At 46.1% G+C, this 15,322-nt stretch overlaps 1 pseudogene; it reads right to left on the bottom strand.

The window, feature by feature from the left end:
• The window catches only part of LOC138657541 (polymerase delta-interacting protein 3 pseudogene), a 32,978-nt pseudogene extending 19,442 nt beyond the window's left edge, over positions 1-13,536 (bottom strand).
• Positions 13,537-15,322: the final 1,786 nt, after the last annotated feature.

Below are 15,322 nucleotides of genomic sequence, written 5' to 3'. Positions count from 1 at the left end.
ATTTGGCTTTAGGACAATTCTTTTTGTGTTTTTTCATTTAAGACAAATTAAATGAAGATAATAATAACAAAGAATTTGTGTTTGCAATCATTTTCAGGAAGAAACTGAGTATTATCTGAGAGAATTGGAGGGGTGTCAATACTTTTGGCCACAACTGTATGCGGGTTCCAAGGCTATTTGGGGTGCATGTAACTTGCAGGCAGGGCAGGCCTTGCATTCAATGCATAGGCAAACAATTTGGCAGTACAAAATGAATAATGTGAACTTGGTTTTCCTGTGGCCATACAGTACGTTGGGTTAAAGGCTTAATGGGATGTGTGTAACTTTGGGGCAGGGCAGGCCTTGCAATTCGTATACGATGAGGTGTGGCAGTAGGAATAGGATATGATAGGCAACTATTCAGGGATTATTGCCTTATAAATTCTAAGCCTTGCTGTTGCTTTTTTCCATCGACTCATTAACCAATTAATGTTTTTTTACGGTGTTCTGTACTCATTCAAATTCATCAAAGCAGGCAAGATTAACTGATTTAATAACTGATGTAATGTGTCCATTCACAGTTTTTCTCTAGCATCTGGTTGGACACTTTACGCTATTGGAGCTGGAATTACCACTACGGAACTCTCGAGTGCTTTTTTCCATCTATTTCTGGGTGTGTTAGGGCTAGCGGAACGCACCAAATAATAAGACTGATAGTGTATGGTGCGTTCGTAGCCCGGGGTCCACCGTGCAGAGATGGAACCTGCTGCTGAGTAATGACGGACTATATGGCGGTACTCATAAGTATACTCGCGTGGGTTAAACTTCACCCAACGTGAAGGAAGCGATCCTGTTGCGTCACAGGATCGCGGTACCGCACATAGAAGGCGAGCAAGCAGTCAGCGAACTTAACCCCAACTAGGATTGAAGTCCGATTAGACCACTTGCTGACACAACACCGCAACAGGGTGTGTTAGGCAACTCTTAAAATTAGAGCACCGAAGTGCGAACTGTGCCGTGCTGGCAGGCACCACTAAGCACCCAGACGTGGGTCAGGAAGCGCACTACTGGCGCGTGGCGCCGCACTGGCGGTCACAGCAATAGACGCTGATACGTGTGTGACACGTTGAGTGATTCGTCGGGTGCTAGATAGCAGCCATACTCCATACGCGAACAGTCATACAATAGGGTAGGGGTATTTAATGAACGACTTGCACTCACAACAAACACACGTATTCAATTGTACACTAGCGCATGGCCGTGCGGTCATGCGCAGTTTATATAATTGCAGGACAGGAAGTGGCCACAGAAACTTTGCCCTTCCAGGGCCTGCCAAGAGGACCAATGGAATGCGCTGCAGAGCCAGAGCACATGACCCTCGATCTCCAACGGGAGATCTTGCTCTGGGCATGCTCAGTGTGCGCAAACAAGGACTTAGTCCCAGGGAAGTCCGCTCGCCGCTGACCAGCACTGACTTTAATGGCAGGAGCTGAAGAAGCAGCAGTAACTCTCTGTACAGAGTGAGAGCGAGCAAGACACTGGGAGCGACGTCCCTGCTGAGCAGACTCCACTGTGGCTGGAGGAGAATGGGAGACCGCAGCGGACACGGATCGAGATTCCCCCTGTGCAGCAGAGGAAACTCGACTCCTAACATTACCCCCCCTCCTAGGGCCCCCCCCTCCTTGGGCCTCGCTACGCTCGAAGGCAGCAATGAGCTGTGGGGCCCGAATGTTTTCAGCAGGTTCCCATGACCTGTCCTCTGGGCCATAACCCTTCCAATCCACCAAATAAAACTTTTTGCCGCGTACCACCTTGCACCCCAAAATAGCGTTCACCTCGTAATCGTCCGTAGACGAACCTGATGTCCCGGCAGATGACTCGGAAAACCGGGACATGTATACGGGTTTCAAGAGGGACACATGAAAGGTGTCGGTGATACCCAAGCGTGGAGGAAGAGCCAGGTGGTAGACCACACGATTAACCTGTTCGAGAACCTTGAAGGGACCCAAGTAGCGAGGAGCAAACTTAGTGGACTCAACTCGCAGCCTGATGTTACGGGCGGAGAGCCACACCAAGTCGCCAGGGGCAAAAGTCGGAGCGGGTCGCCGATGAACATCGGCGGAGGACCTCATTCTCTCCTTGGAGGCCCGAATGGCATCCTGCGTGCGATCCCAAATGTCCCGTGCCTCCACAGCCCAGTCTGCCACCCTGGGATCAGCGGAAGACACAGGCATGGGCACAGGAACACGCGGATGCTGGCCGTAATTTAAGAGGAATGGAGTCTGACCGGTAGAGTCGGCTACGGCATTGTTAAGTGCAAACTCTGCCCACGGTAGCAAGGATGCCCAGTCATCCTGTCTGGCAGAAACAAAATGTCGCGATATGTGACCAAGGTCTGGTTGGCCCTTTCTACCAACCCATTCGTCTCGGGATGATATGCCGAAGAGAGATTTAACTCAATACTGAGTAGACGACATAGCTCCCTCCAGAATCGAGACGCAAACTGGGGACCCCGGTCACTAACAATTTTGTCTGGCATACCGTGTAAGCGAAAGATATGCTTGATAAACAAGACAGCCAACGCCCGTGCAGATGGTAGCCGTGGAAGAGGCACCAAATGCACCATTTTGGAAAAATGATCAGTGATCACCCAGATAATGGTGCAATTACGAGACTTGGGTAAGCCAACCACAAAGTCCATCCCGACCATCTCCCAGGGCCTGTCAGCCACGGGCAGAGGATAAAGCAACCCAGCCGGCCGTTGCCGAGGAGTCTTGTTCCTGGCGCAAGAGACACACGCCCGAACGTACTCCGCGACATCACGAGCCATATGCGGCCACCAGTATGTCCTCGCCAGTAACTCTGATGTCCTTTTAGTACCAAAATGTCCACCCACCCTGGACGAGTGCGCCCAAGAGAGAACCTCCGGTCGCAAACTAGATGGAACAAAAGTCTTGCCCGGGGGCACAGACTCCAGCGAAACCGGGGCCACGGTTCTCAAACTCTCGGTGGGGACAATAAGCCGAGGCTCCTCCTCCTCCGCAGATGACACAACGGAGCGAGAGAGAGCGTCGGCCCGAATGTTCTTCTCCCCAGAAAGGAAATGGAGGGTGAAATGAAACCGGGAGAAGAACAAGGACCATCTGGCCTGGCGAGAATTCAACCGCTGAGCTGTCTGCAGATACACCAAATTTTTGTGATCTGTGAAGACTTGGAAGGGAAAACGTGCTCCCTCCAAGAGATGTCTCCACTCCGAGAAAGCCAACTTCACGGCTAGCAACTCCCTGTCCCCGATGGAATAATTCCTCTCTGCTGGTGTGAAGGTCTTGGAGAAAAAGAAGCAAGGATGCTTCCGACCTTGAGCATCCTTTTGGAAGAGGACTGCTCCAGCACCAACAGAAGAGGCATCCACCTCCATGATAAATGGCTTATCAACATCGGGGCGATGAAGAATGGGAGCGCTAGCGAAGTGTGACTTTATAGAGATAAAAGCTTTGGAGACCTCCTCAGACCACAATTTGGGATTCACCCCCTTCTTGGTGAGGGCAACCAAGGGAGCTACCAAAGTTGAGAAATGCGGGATGAACTGGCGATAATAATTGATGAACCCCATAAAGCGCTGCACCGCTTTAAGAGAATGGGGTTCCTGCCAGTCCATCACAGCCTGTAGTTTGGCAGGATCCATAGCCAATCCCTGGGCTGAGATGATGTAGCCTAGGAAAGGTAAGGACTCCTGCTCAAACATACACTTCTCCAACTTGGCATAGAGGGAGTTTGCCCGTAGGAGGTCGAAGACTTTGCAAACATCTCTCCGGTGGGAGTCAATATCTGGAGAGTAGATGAGAATATCATCCAGATAGACTACGACCAAGGTGGAAAGCATATCCCGGAAGATATCGTTCACAAAGTCTTGGAAAACGGCTGGGGCATTACAGAGCCCAAAGGGCATCACCAGATATTCATAGTGCCCATCCCTGGTGTTAAAAGCCGTCTTCCATTCGTCCCCCTCACGGATGCGAATCAGGTTGTAAGCACCCCGCAGATCTAATTTAGTAAATACCCTTGCTCCCCGAAGCCTATCGAACAGTTCAGATATCAAAGGCAAAGGGTATTTATTCTTAACGGTGATGGCGTTAAGACCCCTGTAGTCTATGCATGTACGCAATTCCCCACTCTTCTTCTGCATGAAGAAGAACCCTGCCCCAGCAGGTGACACTGACTTCCTGATGAACCCTCTTGCCAGATTTTCCTGGATGTACTGTGACATTGCCTCTGTCTCCGGGAGAGATAGCGGATAGACTCGACCCCGGGGAGGCTCAGCACCAGGCAAGAGGTCAATAGGAAAGTCATAGGGGCGATGGGGCGGAAGGGTCTCCGCCGCCTTTTTGGAGAATACGTCTGCATATGACCAATACTGCTTGGGGAGAGAGGAAAGATCTGCGGGTACCTCAGTTGTAGCTACCTGAACGCACTCCCTCTGACACCTACCCCCACAAGATTCACCCCATCCCAGAATTCTGCCTGAGGACCACTCGATATGAGGAGAGTGGTACCGTAGCCAAGGTATTCCCAACAGGACTTCATCAATTCCCTCTGGAATGACGAGCAGAGAAATAATCTCCTGATGAGATGGCGACATGGACAGAGTAAAAGGGATGGTCTGGTGAGTTATCTGTGAGGGCAGAGTCGACCCATTCACCACTCGTACCGTTACAGGTTGAGCTAGCATAACCAGAGGTATTGCGTGGCGTTGGGCGAAGGCAGAAGACATAAAATTGCCCTCCGCCCCAGAATCCACGCAGAGCTCTACCGAGTGGGAGAATGAGCCTATAGTAATTGTCCCCTTAAAGGACAATTTAGAGGCAAACGTCGCCGTGTCTAGTGTACCTCCACCTACGACCACTAGACGCTGACGTTTCCTCGACCGCTGAGGACATCTGGTGGCAAAATGTCCAGACTGCTGGCAAACATGACAGACCCTGAGTGCACAAGCGGTCCGGGACTTAGGTCCCGCTTGTGACACTTCCCTGGCCTCATGTGACTCAGGAACCAGGACCGGAGATTCCAGAGGTTTGGCGAAAGTAGGAGCCAGCCGAAACCTCTGCTTACACTGGGCTCGCTCTAACCTCCGCTCGTTAAAACGGAGGTCAATTCGAGTGGAGACTGTTATTAACTCCTCCAGTGTGGCAGGAATCTCCCTAGTGGCCAGAGCGTCCTTTACATGGTCAGCCAAGCCCCTCCAAAATATGGGGATAAAAGCTTTATCCGACCATTCCAGCTCAGATGCTAAAGTGCAGAATTGGACGGCAAAATGACTGACCAAGGACTCACCCTGAGTTAATGCCAGCAGTTGGAGCGCAGTGTCATGGGTGACTTGAGGTCCTAAAAAGACCTGTTTTAAAGTGCTCAAAAACAGAGGAGCACTCTGCACCACATGATCGCCACGCTCCCACAGCGGCGTAGCCCACTCCAACGCCCTGTCCGACAATAGAGACACAATAAATCCCACCTTAGCCCGCTCTGTGGGGAAACGTGCAGCCAGAAGCTCGAGATGAATAGAGCACTGACTCACGAATCCCCTACAAAATTTGCTATTACCAGAAAATTTTTCTGGCAGCGGGAGGCGAGAAAATGTCGGAACAGGGGAGGCAATGGACAAAGTTGCTGCAGCCACGCTGGCAGCCTGTACAGCAACTGCGGTAACATCCACAGCTGAGGTTGCGCTCTCGAGAGCCGCCAACCTACCCTCCAGCTGCTGTATATACCGCAGGGATTGCTGTTTGTCCTTCATCACTAGCCAGACCCTGGCGCTAGTGTAATGTTAGGGCTAGCGGAACGCACCAAATAATAAGACTGATAGTGTACGGTGCGTTCGTAGCCCGGGGTCCACCGTGCAGAGATGGAACCTGCTGCTGAGTAATGACGGACTATATGGCGGTACTCATAAGTATACTCGCGTGGGTTAAACTTCACCCAACGTGAAGGAAGCGATCCTGTTGCGTCACAGGATCGCGGTACCGCACATAGAAGGCGAGCAAGCAGTCAGCGAACTTAACCCCAACTAGGATTGAAGTCCGATTAGACCACTTGCTGACACAACACCGCAACAAGGTGTGTTAGGCAACTCTTATAATTAGAGCACCGAAGTGCGAACTGTGCCGTGCTGGCAGGCACCACTAAGCACCCAGACGTGGGTCAGGAAGCGCACTACTGGCGCGTGGCGCCGCACTGGCGGTCACAGCAATAGACGCTGATACGTGTGTGACACGTTGAGTGATTCGTCGGGTGCTAGATAGCAGCCATACTCCATACGCGAACAGTCATACAATAGGGTAGGGGTATTTAATGAACGACTTGCACTCACAACAAACACACGTATTCAATTGTACACTAGCGCATGGCCGTGCGGTCATGCGCAGTTTATATAATTGCAGGACAGGAAGTGGCCACAGAAACTTTGCCCTTCCAGGGCCTGCCAAGAGGACCAATGGAATGCGCTGCAGAGCCAGAGCACATGACCCTCAATCTCCAACGGGAGATCTTGCTCTGGGCATGCTCAGTGTGCGCAAACAAGGACTTAGTCCCAGGGAAGTCCGCTCGCCGCTGACCAGCACTGACTTTAATGGCAGGAGCTGAAGAAGCAGCAGTAACTCTCTGTACAGAGTGAGAGCGAGCAAGACACTGGGAGCGACGTCCCTGCTGAGCAGACTCCACTGCGGCTGGAGGAGAATGGGAGACCGCAGTGGAGACGGATCGAGATTCCCCCTGTGCAGCAGAGGAAACTCGACTCCTAACAGGGTGCTTCTTTAAATGTGTTTGGGGTCATTGCCCTGTTGGAAGATCCATGACCAAGGATGCAAACTCAGCTTTCATACTACTGGCACTACATTGCACATCAAAATCCTTTGGGAATCTTCACATTTCATGATGCTTTGAAAACATTCAAAGCACCTAGTGCCATAGGCATCAAAATATATTTGAACTTCACTGTAACTACTGTGTTATATTATTTGTAGGCCTCATTCCATTTGCAGATTTACAGTATACAGTAGAATTATGTCCTGCTAGCTTTCCAAAAATGCTTAGTGAGGGCTGGCTGCTGGCCCTCTAAAATTAAGGTGAGGGCCACCTGATGTCCCTCTGACAATAGTGAGGATCACCTGCTTGCACTTTAACAATAGTAAGGGCTGCTTGATGGCCTTCTACAAATAGTGAGGGTCACCTAATGGCCCTGACAAGTAAATTGTGACCTTGAGAGTTACTCCATCGTAAATTAAACAGGATGTGTCTGACCATGTCTCACATACCACATGGACAGATAAGGTACCAAAATGATAAAATTAAATTTCCTGTAGACATTTTTTCACTATTGAAAGCAATGCAAACATCCAAAAAGCATCAAAAACTCTACATGTGAACATAGCCTAAAGTGTAGAGGAGCAAGTATTTTTTTTTCTATTATTTATTTTGTCTTATTTTGAAGTCATTATCCTGAAAAGAATGTTTCTTAACATTTTTTTTAAAGTAAAATTCATTTTAACTGTGGTTTTGTATGTTTTATTATCAGTCCGTAAAAGTGGCGCAACACTCTGACAACACTGTTCGCAGCAGCGACTTGGGATTCAGAAATACTTCCAGGGGTCTTTCCCATGCTGTTACCATGTCATTTCAGGACTATAATTTCCAGCCATTTTTTGACCCCTTCCAGACCTCTGAGGAGGGCCTCCAGAAAAATGTTCGGGTTGAGCACCCGAGGATTACGATTTGCTCTACTCCAGTAGTGCGTATCTGAACATTTTATTGCTCGTTCACCACTACTAGTAAGGAAAACACAAAACTATATGCTTATGTTAATCTATGATATTGTCTTAAACCTATGCACTTATCTGCAACTAACCCCGCATTTAAAATGCAGCCCCCGCTTAACTCAATTGCCCTCGCATGGAGTCTGTGAAACTTGTTCTCCAATCAATAGTTACGGTACCACTGACAGAAACAACTCAGCCTTCAAAAATCAAGCCCTCAAACTTTATCATTGACCATAAATAAAAAAAAAAATAAAAAAAAAGATGCTTACTAGAATATGACAAATGAGAAAGCAAATATATATTTAAATACACATTTTATATGCCTCCTAAAATATTTTGTTTCTTTTTCCCATTCATAGGTGAAAAGTTTTAGTTGCAGTTTTCATTTCAATATCTTCCTTTCACTCCCATTCCCTTCTCTTTGGTTTCTTTATAAAGTGACATTTTCCTAAGGTAAAGGTCTTTCAGTATTCTTTTGACACTCTTCTGCACAAAACTCGGTCTTTTAATGTCACTGAACATTTTCATTTAAATTTTAGCTTTTTTCTTATTCTTGTGGAATGAAGCTTGAAAGAATTAAGTAGTGTATTAAAGTATGAATGTTTTTAATATAAAATATTACACAACACCAAAGTAATGGAGAACACTCTTATTTTTTAATCATCAATGAGGAAACATTCTTTATGTTTCTGGTGTCATTAAACCCTTAGCAACCGCTTATGCGCCTTTTAAGTTAAGGTTAGTTATTCCTCAGCACTGCTTTTTAATCGTGTGGGGAAATAAGGCTATAGTGCACCCCAGCATCGGAAAATGATCAGGGCCGGTTTTTACAGTCCTTTGTCAAATTATCAACATTATTCACCAAATAACGGTGTTCACAAAAAAGAAGTCCAATTTACAATTCATTTCTCTCTACTCTGATCTATCCCCTGGTTGTCCACATCATCTTCCTATGAGAGCATACACCGTGTGCACTGCTAAATACTGGTGCAGAGACTAGGTACCCAAACCGTATAGTAAAATATGGAAAAGTCTCGCACTCAACTTAAGTATTTATATTCGTAGATTTTATTTGGTACTAGAGGTAGCACTGGAAACGTTTCAGTCCAACCGGACTTTCATCAGTCACTACATAATCCAAGAAACAAAAAAACAATGTGGTATATACAAAACAAAACATATACAGAACAAAAGTATATACAAAATTTCACAAAATTTCCTTAGAGCCAAAAATGTAGATTTTATATCTCAATGCTGGTGCCACAGTGAAATCACACATAATAATATCCTCGCTAGGTGTGTTATGTGGAGTATAGTTATTATAGGTGTAAGTTTAACACACATACCGTGCTGTGCCAACTAGTGTGTGGCAACAGGTCCTATATTCAGATGCAGATAATGCGTGGTGCCTAGGGTGGCATAGGGAGGAAGTGAGGATTTTTAATCATACGCAAAAGACTGTAACAGGTCTGGTGAGGGAAAGGTAGTACTTACAGGTAGAAACCGCCTGATATAGGAACAGCGTAATAGATGAGAGGAGTATGCATGAACTGTGGAGTAATTATAAGAAAGGACGGGGGGGGGAAGGGGAAAGGAAAGAAGGGGGAGAGGGTAATTATGAATTCAGATAAACATGAGCCAGTGGGTTCCTATATCAGCAAACCCTTATGTTAATGTGCCCCCTTATCTTTATAAATACCTCATAGAAGTGTATGAAAGGCTCGAGGTAGTGACCTCTGACTGCCAATGGTGAGACAGGGGCTGCAGAAAATGAAAAATAAGAATAAAGGAAACGAAAGTAAAAGATACGTGTCAGCGCACAGAACCTGATACTTATATGTCCGGTCTACAGATGGGGAATCCATTACATGGAGAAATGCCGTTGTGCTGTATGGGAGGTCCTCTCAGACACGGAGTCCACCGCTAGTCTGAAGAGAGGTTCCCTGCGGCGTGCTTATATATCCGAGGTCTATGTTACGGTGAACGGCCGCGACCGGAAGTGACGTGAACGCATGCAGCCGTACCGGAAGTATACGGCCGTGCAGGTCACAATAGAAGGATGCGTTCCATGGTGGTAGCGCTGGGCTCAAAAGAGCACAAAATATAAAGCAGCGCATCTAGTGGATGTTGTAATACAGTGTAGGGGAGAGGGGAAAGAAATGAGTTTATTTTGTAATGAAATACAGAAACTCCGTATAGGAGCTGGGGATGGGAGGAACAAGGAGGCGGGGTTGGGGGGGGAAAAGGGGGAAGTACCACCTACGGAGTTGAGTATAATAATACGTGGGAGGGGAAAGGATGGAGACTATCTGACATGCCGATAGAGATAAGGGATATGGGATAAAGAGCAAGAGATCTGCAGACTGAGTGTGTGGAGAGATAATAAGCAGAGATACCCCGAGGGGGTCCTATATAATCACTGCACATGACAGGTGTGAGTGGAGTGCCACTGTGATGTGTTCCGATGGATCCAGGATGTGACACATATTGGATACAAGTGCCGTAGATGACTGAGATCAAAAGAGGTGACATGTCTATAGTAAGTGGTGGCATCATACAGATGATGATATACGGAAAGAGGTGATCGATCCTGTGGTGACCGTAGTTCGTGATGTGCCAACCGATCATTAATACAGACGACTCTAGAAAACAAAGATGTATGTTAGTACACATTTTTGAGAGAATCAACGTCACATAAGTCAGTCAAAAAGAAAATACATCAGCAGTTTAACAGGGCACTCAGTAGCCTTAAATAAATGCAGATAACTCGTATTCCCTATTTAGCCCCTTGGGTGATAGTGTGTCCAAAGTGTGTATCCAATATGCCTCACGTTTCTTAAGCATAAGGATTCTATTACCCCCTCTACGCTGTATGGGAACTTGTTCGAGAACTTGAAATTTCAACTGTGCGATATTGTGTCCTGATGTGTGGAAATGGTGAGGTAATGGTAACAGGAGGTTATTGCAGCGGATGGTAGATTTGTGCTTGGACACCCGATCCCTGATAGGTTGTGATGTTTCCCCCACATATAAAGGGCCACATGGGCATTTGATGACGTAAATGACATACGTGGAACTGCACGTGAAGTACCCTCTAATTCTGAATTGTTTGCCAGAATGTGGATGAGTGACTACGTTCCCTTTGAGAACGTTATTACATTGGACACAATGCAAGCATGGGAATGTCCCTTCCCTTGGTTTACCAAGAAAACTTTGTCTCACGGTGGCGTTGGTGCCAATGTCGGCCTTAACAAGGTTATCTCGTAGACTTGGAGCTCTTTTAAAACACGGGAGAAATGGGTGTTGGAATTCCACAACGTTAGGATAGGCATTAGAGAGGATCAGCCAGTTGCTACGTATAGCCCTATGTAGTTTATACATGAAGGGGTGAAAAGAATGTACGAACGGGATACGTGATGTAGTGTCTGCCCTGGGTCTGTTAGTCATGGCTCTAGAATCCTCCAATAGAGGTAAAGGATACCCTCTGGCTCGGAACTTCTGTGTCATCTCATGTGTCCGTTGTTCTCTGGTGTCGGGGTCGGAGACTATGCGTTGTACCCTCTGATACTGTGCTTTGGGTATGGACCTTTTGGTTGATGGAGGATGAAGACTTTGAAAATGTAAAAGACTATTACGGTCTGTGCTTTTAGAGTAAAGATCTGTACTCAATCGACCACCTGGGTCCTTAATTACCAGCGTATCGAGAAAATTCATGCTCCAGAGGTCAAAATTCATAGTAAATGTGATGCCAGGCCAGGAGGTGTTCAGGAATGATAGGAAGGTGTGGAGTGTTTCTACTGAGCCCCGCCATACGCAGAACACATCATCGATGTATCTTCTCCATATGATGATGTTGTCCTTGAACAAAGTGTTTGTGTATATGATACTCTCCTCGAAATGAACCATATATGCATTAGCATATGGAGGTGCTGCGTGTGACCCCATTGCGGTCCCCCTCGTTTGTAGGTAGAATGTGTCTTGGAATAGGAAGAAATTACACTTGAGTATGACCCTCAAGAGGTCAATACATAACGAAATCTGATCTACATCCATATCAGTATTCTCAAGTAAATTCCGTACCGAGTTAATACCCTCCTCGTGGGGTATGGAGGTATAGAGATCCTTCACGTCGAGGGTCACTAGAAGGGCATCCGTGGGAACGATGTTAATCTCCCTGACAAGTTTTAGAAAGGAACCTGTGTCTAGTAAAAAAGATCTAGACTTCTGTATGTGAGGAGTAAGAATTCTCTCAATAAATCTCGCTATAGGGGATAATATTGAGTCAGTGGAGGCCACTATGGGCCTCCCTGGTGGGTTCTCTAGATTTTTGTGGATCTTGGGCAATGTGTAGAAGACCGGTATGATGGGATTGGGGTTCAGAAGAAAGCTACATGTCTTCTGATCTAAAACGCCCAACTCAGTATATTTGTGAAGTATGGTTTCAATGCTTTGGCGAATTGTATGTGAGGGATCCCTATCCAGTGCCTGGTAAATGGAACGATCGCTCAGTTGTCGTGTTATTTCGGCCAGATATTTCGATTTATCCATGACCACCAGGGCACCCCCCTTGTCGGCCGGTTTCATTATAATGGATTTGTCCCCCTGAAGGTTTTTTAGGGAGTGTCTCTCCTCAGCAGTAAGGTTGGAAGGATAAAAAAGGTTACCCCTTTCTATGTTGTCTCTGAGGGATGTAAATGAATCCTGTACAAAACTAACAAAATTTTCGACCGCATGGGAACAATGTGGGGGTCTAAAGTGGCTTTTGTTCCGTAGGCCCAAACTGGAGGAGGACAGAAATTTGGGATTGTCACTGATGGTAACGGTATCTGCGGCTGGAGGATTAGTAGAAAAATACGCTTTCAACCTAATGAGGCGAAAAAATCTCTGAAGATCCATATCTAGATCAAATGTACGGCAGCGATAGGACGGACAAAATGAGAGTCCTTTTTGTAGGAGCGAATGTTCGGCCACGTTCAGGGTTCGAGATGAGATATTAATCACTAATTTGTCCATACCTTTGATCGGGTGATCCTGTTGGTATCCTGGTTCCTTCTTATGTTTCTGTCCCCGTCTGGTCTTCTTGTGGGATATCTGCGTTGTCCTAAAAAAGGAATAGTTGGCACCGAGGTAGATGGTCCAGATTCGTGATCCGATCCTGAGGTTGAGAGATCTGAGGATATGGGTTGGTTCGGACGTGTGTTGGTACGTCGAGAGTTGTCTTGCCATCTATAGACTCTGTTATTCTTGTAGTCCTCTGCGTCCCTTACAAATTTGTTTCGTTTTCTGACCTCGATGTCCCTTTTGTGCCGGGTAATACGGTCCTGGATCTCAGTCTTGAGGGCAGATAACTCCCCGGTGTACCTGTTGTAGATAACTGAACTTCAATGGTCTTAATTTTCTCAGAGGTGTCGGCAATGGCACGTTGGAGATATTCTACTGTCAGGGTAATTAAATCCAGAGAACACTTATTGAGGATGTGCTCAAATTTAGTGCAGAAGTCAGGTGAATCTTTAAAGAGTGTAGGGCGCAGAGGAACTCGTAAGCCTCTCGGAATGCGCTGTACCCGTATATACTCGGATAGAGTGGCGCAATGGAGCTCGAGGTTGGTCTGGGATCTAAGTTCACATTCTAAGTCCCTCCCATGGGTTTCACGTGGTGGGACAGATAAGAACTCGCTGGACAATTTCGACTGGGCGAGGATATTTGCGGTTTCCTCTGCTTTATATGAAAAGGTAGGATGGGTGGACATGGCTCAATAGCGTGCAAACACGTACGGGTAAGTACATATGAGAGCAAACACCGTGTGCACTGCTAAATACTGGTGCAGAGACTAGGTACCCAAACCGTATAGTAAAATATGGAAAAGTCTCGCACTCAACTTAAGTATTTATATTCGTAGATTTTATTTGGTACTAGAGGTAGCACTGGAAACATTTCAGTCCAACCGGACTTTCATCAGTCACTACATAATCCAAGAAACAAAAAAACAATGTGGTATATACAAAACAAAACATATACAGAACAAAAGTATATACAAAATTTCACAAAATTTCCTTAGAGCCAAAATTGTAGATTTTATATCTCAATGCTGGTGCCGCAGTGAAATCACACATAATAATATCCTCGCTAGGTGTGTTATGTGGAGTATAGTTATTATAGGTGTAAGTTTAACACACATACCGTGCTGTGCCAACTAGTGTGTGGCAACAGGTCCTATATTCAGATGCAGATAATGCGTGGTGCCTAGGGTGGCATAGGGAGGAAGTGAGGATTTTTAATCATACGCAAAAGACTGTAACAGGTCTGGTGAGGGAAAGGTAGTACTTACAGGTAGAAACCGCCTGATATAGGAACAGCGTAATAGATGAGAGGAGTATGCATGAACTGTGGAGTAATTATAAGAAAGGACGGGGGGGGGAAGGGGAAAGGAAAGAAGGGGGAGAGGGTAAGTATGAATTCAGATAAACATGAGCCAGTGGGTTCCTATATCAGCAAACCCTTATGTTAATGTGTCCCCTTATCTTTATAAATACCTCATAGAAGTGTATGAAAGGCTCGAGGTAGTGACCTCTGACTGCCAATGGTGGGACAGGGGCTGCAGAAAATGAAAAATAAGAATAAAGGAAACGAAAGTAAAAAATACGTGTCAGCGCACAGAACCTGATACTTATATGTCCGGTCTACAGATGGGGAATCCATTACCTGGAGAAAGGCCGCTGTGCTGTATGGGAGGTCCTCTCAGACACGGAGTCCACCGCTAGTCTGAAGAGAGGTTCCCTGCAGCGTGCTTATATATCCGGGGTCTATGTTATGGTGAACGGCCGCGACCGGAAGTGACGTGAACGCATGCAGCCGTACCGGAAGTATACGGCCGTGCAGGTCACAATAGAAGGATGTGTTCCATGGTGGTAGCGCTGGGCTCAAAAGAGCACAAAATATAAAGCAGATATAAAATCTACAATTTTGGCTCTAAGGAAATTTTGTGAAATTTTGTATATACTTTTGTTCTGTATATGTTTTGTTTTGTATATACCACATTGTTTTTTTGTTTCTTGGATTATGTAGTGACTGATGAAAGTCTGGTTGGACTGAAACGTTTCCAGTGCTACCTCTAGTACCAAATAAAATCTACGAATATAAATACTTAAGTTGAGTGCGAGACTTTTCCATATTTCACATCATCTTCCTGTCAAAAAAATGGAAGGCACATACACAGTGCACCAGCCAAGATCTGCCGGCCCGTAAATGGCAACAATTGGGAATTTGTCCCATTGTTTTATTTTGATCACTGTGATATACCTTATTACACTGATAAAAAAAATAGTAATTTAACCCCCCCTTTGTCATCTCCTTAGTTAGACAAAAATTATAAGATAAAAAAAATTGTACATTTTGTCCATTCTTCAAAGTTGGCGTTAGTGTTAGGGTTGGAGTTGAGGCTTTGTTAGGGTTAGGGTTAAAATTATGGTTATGGTTGTGTTAGTTTTAGGGTTGGGGTCAGGATTGTGTTAGGGTTAGGCATGGGGTTAGGGTTG

This window comes from Ranitomeya imitator, chromosome 1, assembly GCF_032444005.1.
Source record: "Ranitomeya imitator isolate aRanImi1 chromosome 1, aRanImi1.pri, whole genome shotgun sequence".
Taxonomy (NCBI): domain Eukaryota; kingdom Metazoa; phylum Chordata; class Amphibia; order Anura; family Dendrobatidae; genus Ranitomeya; species Ranitomeya imitator.
The sequence above is the reverse complement of the archived record's forward strand: the minus strand, read 5'-3'. Positions and strand labels throughout refer to the sequence as shown.